The sequence below is a fragment of the Drosophila tropicalis genome, unplaced genomic scaffold, assembly GCF_018151085.1.
Source record: "Drosophila tropicalis isolate 14030-0801.00 unplaced genomic scaffold, ASM1815108v1 contig_905, whole genome shotgun sequence".
NCBI lineage: Eukaryota > Metazoa > Arthropoda > Insecta > Diptera > Drosophilidae > Drosophila > Drosophila tropicalis.
In genome coordinates this window covers 1,441,537-1,456,055 of record NW_027173405.1, presented here as the reverse complement: position 1 = coordinate 1,456,055, position 14,519 = coordinate 1,441,537, and the positions used below count along the sequence as shown (strand labels likewise).

Below are 14,519 nucleotides of genomic sequence, written 5' to 3'. Positions count from 1 at the left end.
ACTTTACATTTATATATATGAACCATTTCGAATGGCACCTCAGGTTTAGGTATATTGTGGATTGACCTTCTTGTTTTCAATTTTTTTTTTTTAAAAGACTATACACTTTAGGCAATTATTTATATGCTGTTCTACTTTTTTCCTCAACTTTGGGAACCAATACGAATTTGTGATAACTTTTACAACCTTGTCTATGCCTGTGTGGCCTAACTCGTTATGGTAGTTAAACGGGACATGGAGTTCCATATTTTTTGGGGACGTAAAAAGCAAGGCAACCATTTTGTAGTTTTTTATAAATTAAACCGTTTCGCATTTCATATGAACTGTGTGCAGACTTTTCTAACATTGACATCAATCTTAAAATTTCGTCATTTTGGTTCTGTCATATTACTAAGTTATCTTCAAATGAGTTATAATCAATCCTAATGTTAGTATTTAAACCATCTACATGATGCATTCTCGATGCAGGCCTATGTTCTAATACGTAATCGTAGTTTTCTAACTCTAGAGCCAAACGGGCTCTTCTGGGGTTAACTTTTCTTTTGTTAAGTGTCAATGTAAGCGAGTTACAATCTGTCGCGATCTTGAAATGCATTCCTTTTAAATATACACGAAAACGTTTTTACGAATAAATTATCGCTACTGTTTCTAACTCAAAGCTATGATATCTAGTTTCAACATCGTTTGCCTTTTTGGAAAAATAGAAAACTGGATGCCATTTACCATCGTTTTTTCTTTGTAGCAACATTGATCCGAAACCAATAAAGCTTGCGTCACAATAAAGTTCGGTTTCTTCATTTGGACTGTAAAGCGCAACCTCTACTAACTTAGACTTTCAAATGTACTAAGTTCGATTCCAAACACGAACTTTTTGTCTTTTCTAACTAGGTCAAATAATGGCTTGGAAATAGTAGCAAAATCTTTGATGAAAAACTTTAAACCTCGCTGACCTTAGTCGGAACTGGAAAATCATTTACTGCTTGTGTATCTTTGTCGTCAGCTCTAATTCCTTTGCCTGTAATCGAATACCCTAGGTACTCCAATTGGCTGCCCGCCAACGCCGGGTAGACTCCCCTCCAGCATGACTTCCGTCATCACGTCCGCGCCCAGGACCAAGGACACCGACGACGTTCGGTGGAAATTCTTTGCAATTTGCGGGTTCACCGGAGAGCTTGGAGTTCGGCAGCACAAGCCATCGACCATTCATTAAATGGAAGATTGTCGTCCTTAAGCACCACTAGGTCGCCCACTTCAAGATCTTTAAAAGGGAATCGCCACTTATTTCGCTTATGTAGCTCATTCAGATATTCCTTTTTCCACCGGGTGCAGAAATGCTGACTTACAGCCTTCAGACGCTGCCACCGGTTAATGGTACATGGAACCTGGTCCTTGATTTCAGGTTCCACGACGGATAGCAATGGACCGCCTACTAGAAAATGGCCTGGGGTCAAAGCCAAAGAATCGGTGGGGTCTTCAGACATAGGAGAAACCAGTCGCGAATTTGGACATGCCTCTTGGTGAGAAGCAAGCAGAGTAGAGAACTCCTCGTAGGTATACTTTTGGTTGGAAGTGGGCTTGTAGCACAGAGTTTTGACTCTTAATTCCAGCTTCCCACAACCCTCCCATGTGTGGTGTCCCGGGAGGGATGAAATGCCAGGACAGATTTTGCTGGCTTTAGTGGGATAAGATATTCTGCTGGGTCGACTTTAGGAAATCTTTTTCAAGAACTCGGGACTCACCTACGAAGTTGTTACCTTGTCGGACTGCACTTGATAGGGACACCCTCGCCTCAATACAAAACGAGCGAATGCTGCCAGAAATGTTTCGGTACTTAAGTCCGAAGTTGGCTCAAGGTGAATGCCTTTGGTAGAAAAACAAACAAAGTCACACACATATCCTTTTGACATGCGACAGGCGCGGACGGTGAAACTCTTAAGGTCAAAAGGACCTGCGAAATCTATCCCGTGGTAAAAGGACGAGCGAAAGTGGTTCGCTGGAACGGAAGGGTGCCCATTAACTGTGATTGCAGCCTTCTTTTGTAAATCACACAAACCTTGCATGAATTGACCACCTATTTGACTAGATTCCGCAGTCTTGGAATCCAGTATCTCTGCCGGATGAGACGGACTACCAGTTGACTGCCCCCATGCAGAGAGATCTGATGCGTGAAAAACACCAACAGCCGGGACAATGGACTTGGACAATGGACGACTGCCAACAGAATGCGGCTACGCTCATTGTAACTGAGGGCCTCTGCTTGTTGCAGGCGGAAACGTGCTCGGATCACGCCTGATGCGTCAATGAACGGATTCAAATTGAGAATGGAACTAGACGTGGGCAGAGATTTCTTCTGCTGTAGACACTGATGTTCCGTTGGGAAGTATACTCGCTAAATGACTCGGTGAATGATTTTCGCTCGCCGCCAGGACTCTTGTGGTTCCCGTAGCCATGGTGGGCCGTGCCACAACGAATCCTTATGTACAAGTTCCTGCGCACTCAGGCCGCGGGAGATCTGCTGGACGTGACGTGATTCCATGGGGCGCTATTTGTTGCCTTAACAATTTTATCTACTCGATTAGCAAAAACGCTGTCCATGTGGAGGGTGGCTTATTTAACCACAACAGTACGACGGTGGAATCTGACCAATAAAATGCCTCAGCATTATCAACTGGAAGTTGTGTGCCAATTCAGCTAGAAGTGTGTCTCCGCATAATTTAAGGTGGTTCAATTAAAACGTTTTAACTGGGGCTACCCTAGATTTCGCTGCAAGAAGGTAGTTAATGCGTATAGATTTGGATCGACCATAATTTGGCGCTACATTTTTGTGATGTCGGCATTGAAAACGACTCGGAAAAAACGCAACTTGAGAATCTGAGTAGTGAGACCGTTTGTGGACTTGCTAGAGGCGTTAGAGACTACCCGTACTTTTGTTGTAGTACTGTCGGGCTTAAAACCCGCTTACTGCCGTCAAATGGCACCTGACGCATATGGTCCAAGTCCAAATACTCTTCGATGACGGCGTCAAACTCAGTTTTTGCCAGTATATTTTTTAGGAGACGGCTGCCATTTTTTAGGAACTGAGCCATTGCCCCTGGTCTGGAGTGACCGAGGTTGATGTTGCTTGGGTCTCGAAACGGAAGTGAGACCATGTGTCTCCCCTTCTTGTGGTCTTCTGGAAATTGAGTTCGCAATAGGAATCAGAACCTTCTACCGGTTTGACCGGTAGATCCTCCACCTCCCAAAACCTCTTGAGAAGAGTTTCAAGTGCTTCCTCCCTGCTTACAGCGACCCTCGTGGTGAACGCTGCACACGATCTAACGGGCACTCCTTCCAGTGTGGCTTGGGCTATCGTACATGACGGCAAATCATCAGCAACTTGGGACAGGAAAAAAGCTTCTATCTCTATCTGGACTGGAGGTTCATGCGATAACCAAATGCTGTCAAGGTTCTATTGACCTTTCTGTTAATGCCGTCACCTCAGCCCTGATAGTTTGGAATGGTGTCTTCATGAGCCGGAACATTCGTTCGGATATAAAATTATCTTTCGAAGCCAGGTCTAATAACGCCCATGAAGGATAAGTAGTGCCCTTGTACCAAAAATCAACAATGGCTGTACCTAGCAACTTACCGGGTGACTGGAAGTGAGTATCGCGGAGGTTTGGATGTGGCAACCGAAATAGCAATTGCCAGTTGTATTTTCAACCGCTTTGAGCGTACGAAACCGCTCGGTGAGGAAATTGTCCATCGTTTGTTAGTCTGGAATGGCAGTCCTATCTCCAAGAGATTGCTCCCACAGTGAAAGGGTCTCCTTCGGCAATTTGATGGAACAGAAAAATACGAACATGCCACCCCATGTGGTGACTGGCAGGCCACAGTGCTCAAAAGCACAAATGGATGCCTGCAGAACATTCTCATGATCTTGTGATGCCTTTCCGGACTCATGGGATATTTGAGGCAGGCCAAGAAGTGCTCGGAATTGGCTGTTCAGTGGTTGTTGAATGCGTTCCATGCCGTTTCAAAACCATAATTTAAAAGCGGGAATTTCGCTACAATCAGGTTGCCTTCAACCCTCCTTTTCGCTAAGAGATGGTAGAGCTTTTCAACAGGAGAAATTCGCGAATCGCTTATGTAGACGTAGGTCATTTTCTAGGTAATCTCCCGTCCTCGTTCTGCTGGTGCAGAGGTAGACCTATAACAGGTCGGAAGGGTAGAAGCAGATGCTTCGTAAATAAGCTCGCTTAATCGAGCCGTGCATCGCTCGTAAACTTGGTAGCATTTGTCATATTTAGCTTGGATGGCTAAATTTTCAGAGCTACCGTCTTCAGTATCTGGGAGTGCCTCGCATTTCTCATATTCCTGCTCGACCCTCCCCCACAACGCTTGAATTCGATCACGATGGACTTGGAGCGTAAATACGCTGACCTCGGACAATGAAGTGACTTGGGTGTCGACTTCATACTAAATTAGTTTATCGCCGATCGAGATAAACTTCTGCAAAGCCATGGTGACTTAAGTCCTTTTGGATTCAGATCGAGTGACTCTTGTTGCGGTTACCAAAATCTGTGGATGTGGTACCAGTGGCTTGACCTGTTTTTGGCTTGCTCGTCGTGGCTCTGACATGGCTTGCTGAGAAGTCGTGCTTAATGGTGCGGACGTGAGAGCTAATGGACTAGAAAGGGTCTGAAACGCTCGGGAAGGAGGAGTAGTAGGGCTAGTACTCCTCTGACGCTGACTTGTAGCAGCAATTTCCTCTTTCTCGTCTTTTGTCGGGCTCGTGCCCACAGAATGGCGGTTATAAAGGTAGTGAGCTGGTTTGGCACGGCTTGGAAATTAGCGAAAAACAAACTGGAACGTTTGTGTAAACCACTCAAGGAACGGCTTTGAAACGCTTTGAAATTGATTAAAAAACCACAAACACGAGTTGGGACGCTTTGGATAACTTGGAACTCCAATATAGAACCAAAAATACGATTTGCAACACTTCCGAATTCAAAAATAGAACCAATGTTAGGAACTGGAACTCTAACCTTAAAGATACGACTTGGAACGCTTGGAACACTTTGGAAATCAAACATAAAACCAAAGATACGACTTGGAACGCATTGCAATCGGAAAAAAATCCAGAGTTACGACTTGGAACGAGTGGAAAATTTGGGAATTCAAATATAAAGTAAAACCATAGATACGACTTGGAACGCTTTGAAATCGGAATAAAATCCAAAGTCACGACTTGGAAACGATTGGAGAAAGAATTCAGCAAAATTATGAAAAATTAATTTTCCCGACGCATGGAAATAAGCTTTGCCCCCTGAACCGAAACGGAATCGGAACGGAAATTCTAATCTTCGGAATAAGAAGCAGAGACGCGGAACACAAATTTTTAATAATTAAATATTTTTCGACTTTTTCCTTAACGTGACCCTTCAGTATATATACCCCACAGAGTGTCAGCCAACCTAGGGTATACAGCACAGCTACTTTTGATCGTTTGCTTTGTGCCGGTATTTTGGCTCATGAGCTTGCAGCTGTGCCTGTATACTGCAGTTAAGCCGGACTTATGTATGCACGTATGTATGTATATACATAGGCTGCAAGGGGTAGCGGGATTTTGTCCGCGGTGATGCAAAAATATATATCGCGGAACACAAGAAATTCAGGTATGCGAATCACCGATTTGGATGAATTTTGGATATGTTGTAGAATACCCGGTCATTTGAAGCTGTGTGAAATATTTCGGCGCACTATTGTATGTTTTCCTGAAAAATCGCGTTTAAAGTTATAGCTTCGGTGAGTTATAGGTAAAACTCCGAGTGGTCTTCAAGCAGCACGGTGGTGTAAGGGGTAGAGTTCCTGACTAAAAGTCAAGAAATGCTGGTTCAACCCCCTCCCGGAACTAGTTAGTTTTGGTTTTTCATTCTTTTTTTTTACATTTTAACATCAACGCTCTCGTGGAAGACGGACGTGTTTTTTTAAGCTCCCGCATTTTAACTGATTTTATAATTTTTTTATTTTGTTTTATCGGCATCGCGATCGAAAATTATAATTATAACATTAAATCTAACCATATCACTCGTTTGCGTTTTTGTGTGTTTGTGTTAATAATTTTTAACAACCTTAATTCTGTTAAAACCTTTGTTGGTTTTTTTTCTCTTCTTTTCGTTCTCTCTTTCCCACCTTTTTTTTCTTTCTTGTAAATCACAAGCAACGCTCATTTGTTGTTGTCTTGCAATTTCTGTGAGTTCTTGTTGCAGTGTTTTTGTTTTTGTGATTTCTAGCTCCCGCGCTCGCGCTCTTTAACTTTTTTCGTTTTCGTTTCACTCGTCGCCGTTATTTGCGCTCATACTGCAGTCTGTTGTGTGTCTGTAATTTAGACTCTATAGTGCTCTCCTTATCTTTTAACCCTTGTGCACCCTCAATATTTTGCTTTCTTATTATTTCTGGACCTCAGAGTGAGTTATATATTTTAATATCTCATTTTTATTTGTTTGGTTACTAATTCATCATCTTCGGTTAAAAATTGTTTGCAGCCCGCCTCACCCCTGAATAGTTTTATTTACTGTTGGTTGTGTAAAACTACAGTACATGTTAAGTGCGCCGGCTTTAAATGCAGGGTAAAGGATCTTTTAGATCTAAAAAGGGTCTCAAATGGGGATGTGAGTCATGCCGTATCGTGGAAGATGAAATGGAACTTTTCATGCGGCAAACAAAGGATAACCTGATGAGTCTGTCCGCCAATTTTCTTAAACTCTCGCAAGAGTTTAAAGCGGTCGAGTCACAGTTTATTAGTTTAACGCTACTGACTGAGTCTCGAAAGCGTAAGAAGGCAGGAGAACAGACTTCTGATTTGTCCTTGTGTTTGCCGGTCTCCACATCGATATCGGTTCCGACCCCCTCTCAACCAATGCCAACTCTAATTCCGCAGACGATGTCTGTAGTGTCCGTTTTGTCTGGGCAAGAATCTACACCGATGGATTTTGCCGATATGGATTCTAGTTATAGTAGTGCCGGAGTGCCACTTGTTGCAACTGATGCTACAATAAATGCGGTAGCTGATGTAATACCTGCAATGCCGAAACCATTGGTGGGAGTGCCACCTAAAAAACACATTTTTGTTTCGAGACTTCTCCCTGATGCTACATCGGATGATGTCATGGCCCACATTCGTGCTAAACTGAATGTCTCCAATATATCAATAGAAAAGTTCAAATTTTCATATTCTAGAGAAATTTCATCTTTTAAAATCAGTGTTCCAGTTCTAGCTTCTGGCCGAAAAGCTTAATTGTGAAGGAGTTTACATCCAGAAAAAGGAAGACACGGGGCCAAACAAGGATTCCTTTACCATCTATTCCTCTTTCTTCCTCATCTATTCCCACTCCTTCCTTATCTATTCCTTCTTCTACTCTATCAAAAAACTAACAACTTCCTTCTCTGTCGGCTATCAGAACGTCAGAGGCCTTAATACTAAACTTACTAAACTCTTTGTAAATAGTCTGGCTTTTGGTTTTGACCTAATTGCTTTTACTGAGACTTGGTTAAAACCTGACGTTTTTGACGCCACAGTTCTACCCTCTAAATTCAATATTTTTAGACGTGATCGTACTGATCGTAGGGGTGGTGGAGTTCTTATTGCTGTAGATTCCGCCCTATCATCGGGTCTGATAACAATACCTGTCTCAAGTACTATCGAATTTATATGCGTTAAGGTATCTTTTACTCGTTTTTCCATTTTTGTTACCTGTTCTTACATTCCGCCCCAATCGGAATGGCCAACATATTTACTACACTTAGATTCTATTAAATTTATACTTGAACTACTTTTTGACAGAGACTTATTAATTGTCCTTGGGGACTTTAACCTGCCCACTATGACTTGGTCAACAGTTAATGGTAGCAAAACGTTGCTGCTCTCTGGGTGTCATGATTTTATTGATGGTCTGCTTGAGCTTTCGTTGGCCCAGCTGAATTCGATTTCTAATACGTCTGTCAGATTTCTGGATCTGATTTTTACTTCTGATCCTAGCTTTTGTGAAGTATCTAGAACTAGTCCAATGGTGTTACCAGAGGATAGTTATCATCCAACTTTAGAGTTATCTATTGAGTTTCCCAGCCGCGAGCCCATCTCCGAGTGTGATCCTATGGTACGCACCCGATGTTTTCGGAAGACTGACTTTGTCGCACTAAACAATGCCTTTCTTAATACCGATTGGACTAATTTATACACTTGTACGGATATGAATTCCGCCATTTCTTTATTTTATAACACTGTTGACTCCACACTGTGTACCCTTAGTGTCTCCTGTGGTGACGCAAAAATTACCATGGTTTACGCGGGGGCTGTCAAAACTGAAGAATCTTAAGTCTAGGTATTACAAAAAATATAAAGTCACGGGTCTATCATCGGATCTGTCTCGTTACTTGGTTGCTAAATCGAATTTTATTGTTTCTAATTCTAAATGCTATAATAATTACTTACAACGTTGCAAATTGCAATTCTCCGAAAATCCTAAAGAGTTCTACAGTTTCGTGAACTCAAAGCGAAATTCTATCTCCCTTCCATCGTTTGCAGTTTTTAATAATGATTCGGCCTCTTCTGATCAATCTATTTCTAATTTATTTGCTAACTTCTTCTCGACTACGTACATATCTACTAAGTAAAACTCTAGTCAGATATATCCATATCCTATAACGAAATCCAACTGTATTCTCAATCCTATTATAACGCAAAGTTCGGTAGCTAAGGAACTAATGACGATTAAGCCGGTATACTCACCGGGCCCAGACGGTATTCCCGCTTGTGTCCTGAGGTTCTGTGCGGAGTCATTGTGCTCGCCTTTACTTAAGCTTTTTAAGTTGTCCGTTACACTGTCCGAGTTTCCAACTATATGGAAGGATTCGTTTATTTTACCTCTTCACAAATGTGGCAATAAATCCGACGTCACTAATTACAGAGGAATTTCTAAATTTTCAGCGATACCTAAACTGTTTGAGAAAATTATAACGTCTCAAATACAGCATTTATGTAAATCTATTTTTTCGCCATACCAGCATGGGTTTGTCAAGAATAGGTCTACCACAACTAACCTTTTACAGTTTACATCTTTTGTAATCCAAGGTTTTAAGAAACAAAAGCAAACTGATGTTATATATACGGATTTCAGTAAGGCTTTCGATTCGGTAAACCATGCCTTACTATTACATAAGCTGAATTTAGTTGGCTTTCCGGATGCTCTGCTTGCTTGGATTTCACAATATCTAAGCAATAGGAGGCAGAGGGTTCTTTTTAGGTCCTCTCTTTCTAAGATCATTTGTGTTGAATCAGGAGTCCCACAGGGCAGTCACCTTGGCCCATTGTTATTTACCATTTTTATTATTGATCTCCCCACCGTTCTTTTAAATTCCAGAGTTCTTATGTATGCCGATGATGTAAAAATCGCTAATCGCATCGTAGACTCTCTCTCGTGTCATACCTTGCAAGCTGACCTGAATGCTTTTCAGGGGTGGTGTAGAACTAACTTGTTATCTCTAAACTGTTCTAAGTGCAAAGTTATGTCTTTTTATCGAGGTTCTCCCCAATTAACGAGTTACTTTTTAAATAATTTCCCGTTAAAAAAATTAATAATACTTCCTTGGTTGTAAAAGATTTAGGGATCTTAATCGACCACAAACTTAGTTTTAATCAGCATATATCGACTACTGTTAGTAGGGCTAAGAGTGTTCTTGGCTTTATAAAGCGCTGGCCGAAGGAGTTCAAGGATCCATATACTACCAAAATACTTTTTACTTTTTTATTCCGCCCCATATTAGAATATGGATCTTGTGTTTGGTCTCCCCAATATGAGTTTTATCAAAAAATATTAGAATCTGTACAAAAACAGTTTTTACTCTTTGCCTTTCGTGATTTGCGCTGGGATCCAACTGTACAACTTCCATCTTATTCTAGTCGACTTCAGTTAATTAACCTTCCTTCTTTAACTAATCGTAGAACAATGCTTGGTGTAACTTTTCTTTACAAACTGCTGAATGGTGAGATTGACTCTTCCGAGCTGTTGAGCCAAATTAACATTTCTTTTCCATCTAGAAGGACCCGCAATTTCACACCGCTTATACTTCCCACTTGTACAACTAACTTTTCTCTGCATGAACCTTTTCATATACTATGTAGTGACTACAACAGTTTTTGGCACGTTATCGGTTCCGAAACATCGCTTCCGGGTATAAAAACTGCAATTTTGTCCTTCCTCGCTCGTAATTAGTTGTAATCATCTTTATTTTGACCTATCCTGTTTTCTTTTATATGTAACCTATTATCTCATTACATTTAATATTTTCTATTTCTTTAGTTTAATTTATGTTTATATATGTAATACGCCTATGCTCTTAGGTCGGAGTGGGTAGAGGTTGTAACATTAACTTTACTTAGGGTCATTCGTAACAGGCCCGGGCCTGGTGTCATATGGGCCACTTGTTCGTACTGAGCGTTGTACGACTACATCTATTGAGATAAAAAAAAAAATAATAATAATTAGTTCTTAACTCCACGTCGAACGGTGCTGATGTGTCAAATAATGTATGTTACAAGTTTGTTACCTGTCACATAATTGTTAAATATTCTTGTATTCTAACGTAGTTTTATTTTTATTTATTATTTATTTAAGAGATAACTTAGTAATGTTAAAATTATAAGCTAGCTTATTACGCGGCTATGGCAGCAAAGGCCTTCACCTCTAGAATGTATAAGTTCTCTTAATAGTACTAAATGATGTATTTACTTAAAAGTATTAATGTACATGGGGTAAAGAGGTGAGAGTGGTTTTCTTAATTTAGGTTAAATTGGAAGTTCTTAAATGTAGTGATATAAATTTTTTGCTTTTAAGTATTTAAGAATGTTTGATACGTTTGAGGGTGTGGGTTGTGCTAAGCAAGAAGAATTGCTGAGAATGTGTTCGATTGATATGGTGTCGTTGCAAAACGGGCATGTAGAGGGAGATTGATCGATGTAGTGTATGTGGGTTATTTTTGAGTGTCCGAGTCTAAGTCTGGGTATTATTATCACCGAATCACCGATTTGGATGAATTTTGGATATGTTGTAGAATACCCCGTAATTTGAAGCTGTGTGAAATATTTCGGGGCACTATTCTATATTTTCCTGAAAAATCGCGTTTAAAGTTATAGCTTCGGTGAGTTATAGGTAAAACTCCGAGTGGTCTTCAAGCAGCACGGTGGTGTAAATGGTAGAGTTCCTGCCTAAAAGTCAAGAAATGCTGGTTCAACCCCCGCCCAGAACTAGTTAGTTTTGGTTTTTCATTCTTTTTTTTTTTTGTATTTTAAATAATTATTTAGGCAATTTGAAAATACAAGAAAGCGGATGAAAAACTCCTCAACGCGTATAAAAGAAAATCGTGGAATTTAATCAAGAGAAGTCTGCATAAAAGTCTAATTCCTGGTACAGTTCCACTTGTCATCCCTAATATTGAAGGAAATGCTCAAGTATACATGGTTCGCTTCAAAGTTGACCGATAAGAGAGTGTTTTTCCAAAATTGTTATTCGGTTTGTTTCTTTCAAATTAATTTACAGTTTGTATTTTTTTGCACAAAATCATTTTTTTTAACATGTTCATAGTCTTGAATAAAAGTATGTATGTCATGTTTTTATGTAAAGGCGGAAATTAATTTGTCTATTTTACGTATGTATTGACCTATATTTCTACATTTATGTTTTTGTAAAGGCATAATAAATGAATCCATTCAAAAATCATTATTATTATCCTATTCTGCTATTAGAAAAAATAATAATGAAAATGTAAAAAAAAGAATGAAAAAACAAAAATAACTTGTTTAGGGCGGGGGTTGAACCAGGGCTTTCTCAATTTTTGGCAGGAACTCTACGCTTTACGCCACTGTGCTGTGCTTACAGTCCACTCGGCGTTTTACCTATGAGTCATCGAAGCTATAACTTTAAACGCGATTTTTCAGTAAAATATAGAAAAATGCGCCGAAATATTTCACACAGCTTCAAATGACGGGGTATTCTACAACATATCCAAATTCTTCCAAATCGGTGATTCGCATACCTGAAGTTCCCCCTGTAAGTGTGGTCTTTATATGTGAAAGGCTGGTGCACTTTTTTTCTTTTTAAAAATCTTTATTAACTTGTATTGAAAACTTTTCACCTTGTTGGAACCACTTTTCACTTAGCGCACACACTTTTCCCAGCAGTGGACTGAATTTGTATAAAAACCCTTATTTTTCATTTGGATTTATCACATTTTTCATTTGGATTTATCACTGGATAAATTTTTGTAACTTATATTATATCACATTCACACACTCTGCTTGCATATATGTAGGAGATCACTTTGAAGCCCCTACTGCGTACTGTACTAGTATCGTCAACGTCCGGTAATTGCCTGATCAGTGCTCGCTTTTTTATTTTGAAAGGACAAAAAAGATGGGTGCACAGAGGTTTTACGTTTAGAATTAACAAAATAATAAAATTATAAAATAAAATTGAAGTCTGAATATAGAAAAGTTTGGAGCAACATGGTTGCGAATGAATTTATGGATAAAATAAATTTATTTAAGATTTTGACTAACGGTATGCGAGTTTTTTCAAAACAACTTATTCCTCAACGGAATATCGAGCAAGTCCGTATCCTTATCATTTAAAAAAGGCTAATTGCATTTTCAATCCAGTGATTGATGAAAGTTCTATTCTTAGCGAACTTAAATTAGTTAAACCTGTTTATTCTCCGGGGCCAGATGGTCTTCCTGGATGTGTACTCAGGTTCTGTGCAAACGCATTATGTAAACCCATTTTAAAATTGTTTCTATTGTCTGTCGAATCTTCCTCTTTTACATCTATTTGGAAGGAGTCGTATATCATTCCTCTGCATAAAAATGGCAAAAAGTCCGAAGCCTCTAACTATAGGAGTATCTCAAAATTGTCCGCTATTCCGAAAGCTTTTGAGAAAATTATAACTTCTCAATTGCAACATTTTTGAAGCTCTATTATTTCGCCATCCCAACATGGGTTTGTGATACGTAGATCTACAACCACTAACCTTTTAGAATTTACATCAGTAATTATCAAGGGGTTTAAAAATGGTAAACAAACTGATGTAATATATACTGACTTTAGCAAAGCCTTTGATTCCGTTAATCATACCCTATTACTTTCTAAGCTGAGCGACATTGGGTTTCCACCCCTTTTCCTTTCTTGGGTTCGTGAATATTTAACAAATAGAAAACAGAAGGTACTTTTTAAGTCTTCTTTTTCCGCTTCCATTCCTGTGACTTCTGGTGTACCTCAAGGTAGTCATCTTGGCCCTCTGCTCTTCACACTATTTATTAACGATCTTCCATCAGTCATTGTTCATTCGCGTGTGCTTATGTATGCTGACGATGTCAAGCTTTGTCTTACTCATAAAGATACAGATTCATTTAGTCGGCTACAAGCTGATCTTAAAAACTTTCAATCCTGGTGCCAGTTTAATCTACTAAATCTTAACACTACCAAATGTAAGGTAATGACTTTTTTCCGTAACTCTCCCCAACTGGTCACTTATTTTCTAAACAATAGCCCTTTAGAACGTTTAAATAATATAAATGATTTGGGCGTACTTATGGATCATAAGTTTAATTTTAACACACACATTTCCACCACGGTCGCAAAGGCCATTAGTGTCCTGGGTTTCATTAAAAGATGGTCAAAAGAATTTGATGACCCCTATACAACTAAAGTTCTTTTTACTTCGCTTGTCCGTCCTATTTTAGAGTATGGATCTTGCATTTGGTCACCTCAATATGAGTCGCACCAGATTAGACTTGAATCCGTTCAAAAGCAGTTTTTGCTATATGCTCTTCGTGGCTTAAGCTGGGATCGCAATGTCAATTTGTCTTCGTATTCTAGTAGACTTCTCTTGATTAACCTTCCGTCCCTAACTAACCGTAGAAATATGCTTGGTGTCATTTTTCTGCCCCTAATTGGTGATATCGACTCGCCTGAGTTATTAGCTCAGGTGAATCTGTCGGTACCATGTAGACGGAGTAGACATCCTTTGATACCTTTATCCCTTAGTCGTTGTTCTTCTAACTATGCTATGCATGAACCTTTTAGGGTCCTCTGCTCTGATTACAACCTTCTATTCCCTGTAATCAGCTCAGAGTTTTCTATTAATATGCTTAAAACATCTATCCTATCCCATTTTGTTAATAGATAGCTATAGTATTATTTGTTTGTCTGTTTTTATACCATACACCCATAGGGTGAAATGGTATATTAAAGTCGCCAAAATGTATGTAACAGGCAGAAGGAAGCTTCTCCGACCCTATAAAGTATATATATTCTTGATCAGGATCAACAGCCGAGTCGATCTAGCCATGTCCGTCTGTCCGTCCGTCCGTCCGTCCGTATGAACACGCAGATCTCGGAGACTATAAGAGCTAGAGCCACCAAATTTGGTATGTATACTCGTGTATTATGCACATATATAGAGTTAATTGGAATTTCGGCCACGCC

General features: G+C 39.7%; 1 protein-coding gene across 1 annotated transcript in view; it reads left to right on the top strand.

The window, feature by feature from the left end:
- The window catches only part of LOC137586136 (calcineurin-binding protein cabin-1-like), a 1,431,569-nt gene that overhangs the window by 735,367 nt on the left and 681,683 nt on the right, over window positions 1–14,519 (top strand). The window lies entirely within an intron of this gene.